Consider the following 7,872-nt stretch of genomic DNA (forward strand, 5'->3'; position numbering starts at 1 on the left):
ATTTGCTATCGCGGAATCCATATTCATTATTGCCGGATAAATCTTGCCAGGTTGCAAAAATATAAGGCTTCTACATTGTGAAGACATAAGCCATTTCCCCCTATACAGCACAGCTTTCTATCATAACTTACAAAATCGCCAGGAGGACCACGTCATCGACCATATCTGAACTGAATAAGCTGAACGAACCTGCCCAACGCACAAGACTACCACGCGGCTAGGGGTCCACGATGCCCAAACTACTGGAAATTACGTCGATCATGGCGGACGCTGAACGAATCATTCATCTATACCAAGGAAAATGAAAAGTTTATTGGTGGTTCTGATTAGTACATAAGACCTGTCGGGAAGAGTATAGCCTTCTGGTAGCGCAGTAATCACTGAGCTGTTATCGTTCTGAAATGAGAGAAAGATACAAGTCAGTTTGTCCAAATGTCACTGAGTCAGTCGGCTGTCGAACAGGGAGCGATACTTACCCTGTATAGGGAGCACTCCACTGGCGACAACACCGTATGGGCTCGTTTACACAACGCCATCTTCAATAGCTGGTTCGCATTGTGTGAGTTCCGATAGCTTATTCCCTGTTGACCATAACCCTTACGAAATACGAGAATTTCATGAAGCACGCATCGTCTCAGTATAAGAAGAACGCTGTAGCTGATGGTCCGTGTACAAGTCCCATGATATAACCTTTGTCCCAATCCTCCGAAAACTACCGTGGGTGGACTGGGAAGCAACCCGAGAAAAATCTATCAAGAATGTTTCTTGCTGCTTGGAACCGAAGAATCTCTAAACAGGGAAAATAAATGGGTGTGGCGGAGCCACATCACCTGATAGACTGGGCATGCATATTCTCCAGCACAGGTGTTGAACGTCTGGGAGCAGCTGGGTGTTTGCATAACGACCTATAAGTTAGCTAACGTATGTTGACCCAATCTTATTTTTTCCATCGTTATGGTATTGCAGCCTTAGGGATCGCGACCCCAAGTGCCTCAAAACGAGGAAAATGCGTACGTGATCATTCGATGGACCAATTTCAGAACGTAGCTGTTGCCGCACAAGAGTTCCCATCAGTTACAGTGATGTGAAGTATTTATCTCGAATTCCCACATGCACCACTCGGCATAACGGGACACCTTCCGTACGGCGTGCCTCAGTGTGCGTTCGGTTTTTCATGCGTCCTTTTGCACCCCTCAGTTCACCAAAGTTGACCAGCATGGATTGCTCATGTACAGCTCATTTTTCGGTGATGTACAACCAGTGGGCCGTAGGATAAGAGGCGAATCACGGCCTCTGCGGCACGCTTTCCGCCACTACTCTTCCCAATAACGAACCGATGATGCCACCTCAATTGTTGACGAAACGTTTTCAATCGAATAGCCCAGCTTAGCGAACAAGCCAACGGCCAGGCATGTGTTTGGTTGATTTCTGGCTCAAGCGCCCATGCGATAAACTACAACATTTTAGCGTAGAGTTTCAATCTACTTGTAAAGTTTTGCAGATAAAAGCATTGTGCGCAAACGCGCGGCACAATTAACTACTCTAAACAGAGTGCTTTAAATAGGCGGTATCACTTACCAAATTCTGTTCCTACTTTTCCAATAAAACAGCCAACACGTCAGTTTTAGAAGCGATTGCTTGACCAGTTTGGTGCAAAAATACTAGCAACTATGATAATTAGTTTCACGGAGGAAGTCACTCACTAATTTTGTTAGAACTCTGCGACCAGTATCTCTTCTTGGGGCCCATCAGGCGGATGCAGTTCCGGACTCTCCGTCAACCTCTTATTTTACTTGAACCTGAATTGGACTGATTTCGACACATACATTTACTTGCAGATCAAATTCATTTTCACTGGAGACCCAACTGAGCGTGTTAATCGTTATATATTTCAACTAGATGTGCTGCACATAAGACTGACGAAAACATGGGAAGTGCGCCTACCTGATGAATTTCAGGGAGGAGAAAACCATTTGTTGCTGTCAAAACTTGGGAGTAGTTTCTAGTATGAAAATAAACTGCGACATCTCGAATACCGTATCAGCTGACAAACGAGGGGACCTTTTGCAACACTCTCAGCTGAAGAATATTCAAGAGATTCACTTGAGTCATATGTGAAAACCAAACCGATTTACAGATGAGAGCGTGTCGTGATAATTATTTTTCAGCTGGTGGTTTTCATTTAAAAAAGGTAACCCACGTCATCAAGCTAAAACGTGACACTGTACGCATATTTTTCAAAAGTTCCTTACTTAAGCATCCAAGGAAAGATGCAGAAAGTAGGTGGACAAGGAAGGTTTAGCAAATTAAGTTCTTCGTATTACGACAATCCTACTAGCTGTCACATGATTAGGTGAATCAGTCGGAAGGTGCCTACAGTCAATGACACTTAAGCACCCAAGGAAAATGCAGAAAGTAGGTGGAAAAGGAAGGATTGGCAAATTAAGTTCTTCGTATTACGACAACCCTATTAGCTGTCAGATGATTAGGTGAATCAGTCAGAAGGAGCCTACAGTCAATGAGACAGTCAGTGAAAAGTATGGCCTAACGGTTGTTGCTCGGAAAATCACCTATAAAGACGTTAAAAATGCATCCAAAAGCAGTCAAGATGAAATCATAATGAAGATTCAATTAAAATGGGATCCTGATGTCGTCCATTTGACGAAGAAACCCTAAGGCCGTCAAATTTGCGTGGTGGACATGCTTTAAGAGTGCGATGATACTGCGGGCTAAAGTGCCTAGAGCTCAGTTCCAATTCAAGAAAATCATCAGGGAGCAGACTAACAAAAGTAGTGAGCCTCCGTACCGAGAAAGCGTATTATGAAGCAGCCTGAAGGTAAAATTGTACTGTCCTCTGAGATAGGAATATGAAGATAATATAACGTTTCCACCAGGAAGCCAGCGTGTCCATATTACTGGGAGTTAAGTTACTGTCCCCTCTAGAAGGACGGTGGGTTGGCAAAGTTCGGTAGTAAAACACGACAAACTCCGACCACCCAACTATTGACCCTGTCGGCCAGCGTATTACCCAGTACGGTTGAAATTCCTTTAGACCAAAGACTTCAGTGCTGTCAAAAAAGGTACCGGCAACGTACAGCTGCATTAAGACTTGGATTGTCATACCTTACTTCCTGCGTCCTTAGGCTATGTCGGTCCTGTGTATCCTGGTGAGTAAGACTATCCAACCACTGGCTTAGGGAAGGGTCTCTCAAGAAAACCGTACCGAACGCCATATCCGAGTTTGCGCTTTTGAATCAAACCTCAGCCAAGTTCATTCCTTGGCCCAGACAGGTCTCGGTTCACTAACTCCCAAGCGTATCGACTACACGAGGGATTCTTTTTCATTTCTTTTTCTTTTCTCTCAAGAAACCGTACCGAACGCCATATCCGAGTTTGCGCTTTTGAATCAAACCTCAGCCAAGTTCATTCCTTGGCCCAGACAGGTCTCGGTTCACTAACTCCCAAGCGTATCGACTACACGAGGGATTCTTTTTCATTTCTTTTTCTTTTTCCAAAGGCTGCTTCGTAGTTAGGCTAGGCCAGCCAACATAAATCAAAAATCTTTTCAGAGCCAATGGATCGGTTCAATATACTATGAACGTGCGTACTGCGTGAGACTAGGCAACATATAGCTCTTGCTCAGACTGTTATAGTTTTGGATTGATGCGTGTGGTTGCCATCGGAATATGCCGACAGGCATCTGGTTCAACCATACACCTCAAACCACTCGGGGCAATTTTAGATCTCTCGCGCTTTACTATTTTGTTAATCCCAGTGCAATGGGGAGTTGTCCTCAGCCGCAGGGTAAATCGCGCTTCGCTGGACAGGATTCCGGTCGACGTTGTGCAATGAGGTAGACTGGTCCAATCAAGGCCAATTAAGCCCTCGCGTTTAATGGAGCCTGTGTTTACAACGACGAACAAATTTTCAAACCAGCCTAAATTCCCTCTGGGACGAGTTTGTTCTATCCCACTTAACCTTTCGTTTGGATTTAACTGACCTGGTTATTCACTGCAATTTCAGCTTCTCGTCTCACAAATTCAACGAGTTTAATAATGTGTTCTTTCAGCCCCTATCAAAACTACTCTTTACACCTTACTCCCCCACACGAGTGAATTTACCTCGTTTAAATATGAACATTATTTTTTGAGATAAAGATTGCCATTTGTCCCCACTTCGAATACTTTCATCTCCATATCCATTTCGCTTTTTGCTACCCGGGCCATTAACTTCACCAAACAAGGTCACTAATATATATTTTTCAGTTTTAGTTCAATTCAACCGGCTTCCTCACTGGAGTAGTCGTACATCATGCCCACTGGTTTAAATTTTTGATTTCCTCACCTACAAGGACCTTCGCACGTAACAAGCGTATCCCATTGATTGCACTTTACTCCCGGTCGTGTTGTTGTCCGCCGCGTTCAGATTGTAACGACTCGATCGTGCCCTCGACTAGAATGTTTTTCACAAGTTGGTAAATAAACCTAACGTAAGTAATAAACGATTGACGTTGGCAAGAGACGATTGGGTTATGAAACCACACTTTGAGTCTTTATGGTCATGAGAGACAGTGGGGCCTGAGAGGCTTGTTCCGACATTCACAGAGCTGGATGCGTCTTAGTGAACAACCTGTCAAAGGACCCTCGGGCGGCGGTTCTGCCTGCGATTGAAGAAGCAGGGAAGCCAAGAAGGGACTACATCAACCTATTGAGAGGGCAAGCCGCTCAGCGTAGGTCTCTCAGGATCTTCGGGATGGAATTTTTTGGCCAGCCACATAAGTGTGGGCTGTACTGGGTGCGCGGCTGCTGGAAGGATATGGGCCATTACCTATTACTGCTGAGAGGATGGAGGCCTTCGGTGCGGAGTTGTTTATTAGAAAATGCCAACTGATACGTTACAGACTATTGGTCAGGGAAGCTAACTATCATATGCATCTTGTTTACAAAACAGAATATCCATCTTCTCTTTGAACGCCTCTTCCTGATCTTTCCTGGATATTCATTGGCTGTTGCTCAAGTGCAAGCAAGTCCGACTGCACAAATTCGGTAATAGATCTCACTTTTTAAGAGATGCAAAGCGGATTTACGACAAACCATACTACTCACATGCCCCCACTGGATAGCATCAAAATTACACACCTTCCTGTTTAAAGGTCATTCACACGCCGCCGATTTTCAATTATCTGTGTCAGTTCGGCTTCAGAAGCTGGTCTTTTCGGCCGCTCTTCGGGCGTATCCTGCCACTTATGAAGCTGTGTCCCATTCATTCTTTTCGATCCCCGACCATCTTGAATTGTATAGACGTTCCCCCGGCGGTCGGTAACGATAAACGGCCATCGCCATCGAATGCCCAGCTTTCGCGACCCCAGTCTACTCCTTCCAGGATCCTGATGATCCTTCCACTCGACTTTCGTGCCTATGGGGAATGTTCGGGTCTTTCTACTCGCCGTTTTCTGTATAGCCCTTTCCTGAACAGTGGTCAAGTTTTCTCGGGTCCCCCTCCTTTCTTACTTTAGCTCCTCCGAAGACAAGCATGTTGCCGGACACAACCCAATTTCCTCCTCAACCGGAAGGAGCGATTGTTGACCATACATCAGCATAAATGAGCACTTGCCGTGGTTAACTCTATGCAATTGCGATGAGCTCGCAACACCACTGGCAAGCTCAATTCCCAGTCACCTCCTTTGGCCAACAGCAATTCCTTGATCATTCATTTACTACGTTCGGTTAGACCATGTAATTGCAGGTGGTATGGTGCCATTCTTAGCCATCTGATACCCAGCTTCTGCAAACAGTTCCAAAACACTTCGCCTTCGAAGTGGGGCTCCTTATCGGGAGGATCATTTTGTCACCCCATGGTTGGCCAGGATGTCATGCATTACCACTCCGCTGACTGCCATTGCCAGCTCATTCGACGTGGATGCCACCTCGATCCAACGCGACAGGCGTTCTGTCATTATAACGATGTATTTATCCGCAGATTCACGGATTGATACACAGGATCGAGGCTTTTGCCAAAGTTTCCCGGGTTAGGTTTGTTCTTGTCGGTCTGTGACTGTCGTTCACCTGAAATGCACAAGTGAAAAAGGTGTAGTACTGCCCTTTATTTTACCAGCGCGGAGCAGTATGCTTCCCGGCGCAAGGATCTGCATAAATAAATGTCTAGTAGTGCTTTAAAGTGGGTTCTAGAAGGAGAGTGGACAACCGTCGGAGGAAGGTCATTCCACGCAGCTACTACCCGAAATGAAAAAAGTTTTGTCTAATGAATGTGTGTGCCCTGAGCTTGAAAATCTTCTTACCATGTCTCCGCCGTGTGTTTGCTGGGTCAGCGGTGAAAAACCTGTTTGCCAAGCTTTGTTAAATCGGGACATAAGAAAGACTTAGGTCCTTCCGGAGGCGACGGTACTCCGGGGAAAACAGATCAAGCATCGCGAGACGCGTTTCGTAGTCCACGCATTTGAGGCCGGCAATCATTCTCGTGGTGGCTTGCTGAACATGCACAATTAGGGTGACGACTTTCGGGCGTCTCGAGTGGACAATTTGGTTGGCGTATTCGGGAGCGGTCTGACGTAGGCCTCATAGAGTATTTGGAAGTCCATGCGGGTAATGCGGGAGAAGGTGCGTCGGATTATCCGTAGAATGACGAATGCCTTTTGAGACCAGTTTGAGGAGACCCAGATGCCCAAATTCTTTTTGGCATCTATCCTCATGAAGTTTTTTGGTCCTTTCCCATGATGCATGACAAAGGCATTCGCTGAGTCTCCTCCAAATGACATATGGACGCAACTTTCGTCATTCAGAGGAAGGTGCCAGTCCAACGACCATTGCCTTGCAGCGTCTACATCCATTTGGAGAGCACTGCCGTTGGAACGATTGGAAATCTTCAAGTCGTCCACAAAAAGTAGACATGGACTTGCAAGGGCATCTGGAAGGTCGTTGACGTAGGTCAGAAACGGCAGTGGCCCCAGACGGAGCCTTGAGAATCTCCAATAGAGACCGGCGCTGGAGAAGAGTGGGTCGAGCCTATTCTCACTCAGAATGATCTGTCTGATAGAAGCGCCTTGATGCAGTGAAGGAGTTTACCTTGAATCCCGTGAAGCTCGAGCTTTCGGAACAGCGGGACGTGTGGGACCCTATCAAATGCCTTTGAAAAGTCGAAAAATATGGCATCCGATATGAGTCCTTCGTACTTGGCTTGGGTTAAGCTGACCATAGACACAGGTATGTTTTGGGAGAAATCCGTGTTAAGCTGGAGATGTCAAGTTGCTGGAAGTAAGGTGGTTTAGGACAGCTTGCTTCAGAGTGCGTCCCATCACCTTGCACGGCACGCTACTGAGGCTTTTATGCCTGTAGCTGCCAGGCGTAGTTTGGGCGCTGCTTGCATGGGAGGTTTGCCTCCTTGCGTCATTGGCCTTGGTGGAGGAGTGTTCTGTGGTGGTCGAATGAAAATTGTTGTTCGAAGACGTGACCGGTTGCGTCGGCACGCTTTCTGAAATAGAAGGGGCCATGACCACAATCGGCTTGGCCATGAGATTGGAATCGGCCGAACCGGCGCCAAGCGGAAGCCTGTTTCGAGCCTCTACATTTAATCTGCTGTGACGCAGCTTTCGCGCTCCTAGAGGGCGATCCTCAACTAGACGCCTGATCACTGGGTAGGCCTTTTGAATGCTGCCGGCCCGCTCCAAGATCTTCTGTACGGCGGATGGGGAGGAAAGAGGGATTTGAAGCCCGAGTGTTCGCTTGCTTCCCTTTTGGCGTAATCATTCTGCGTGAAGCGATTGATGATCAGGATTGGTGAGGACACTGATAAGGAATGACCGTGCTAGCATCGTTGGCGTGATGTTTCCGGAGAATGACCCCCAGATTATCAATC

Source organism: Opisthorchis viverrini, assembly GCF_000715545.1.
Source record: "Opisthorchis viverrini unplaced genomic scaffold opera_v5_130, whole genome shotgun sequence".
Classification (NCBI taxonomy): Eukaryota; Metazoa; Platyhelminthes; class Trematoda; order Opisthorchiida; family Opisthorchiidae; genus Opisthorchis; species Opisthorchis viverrini.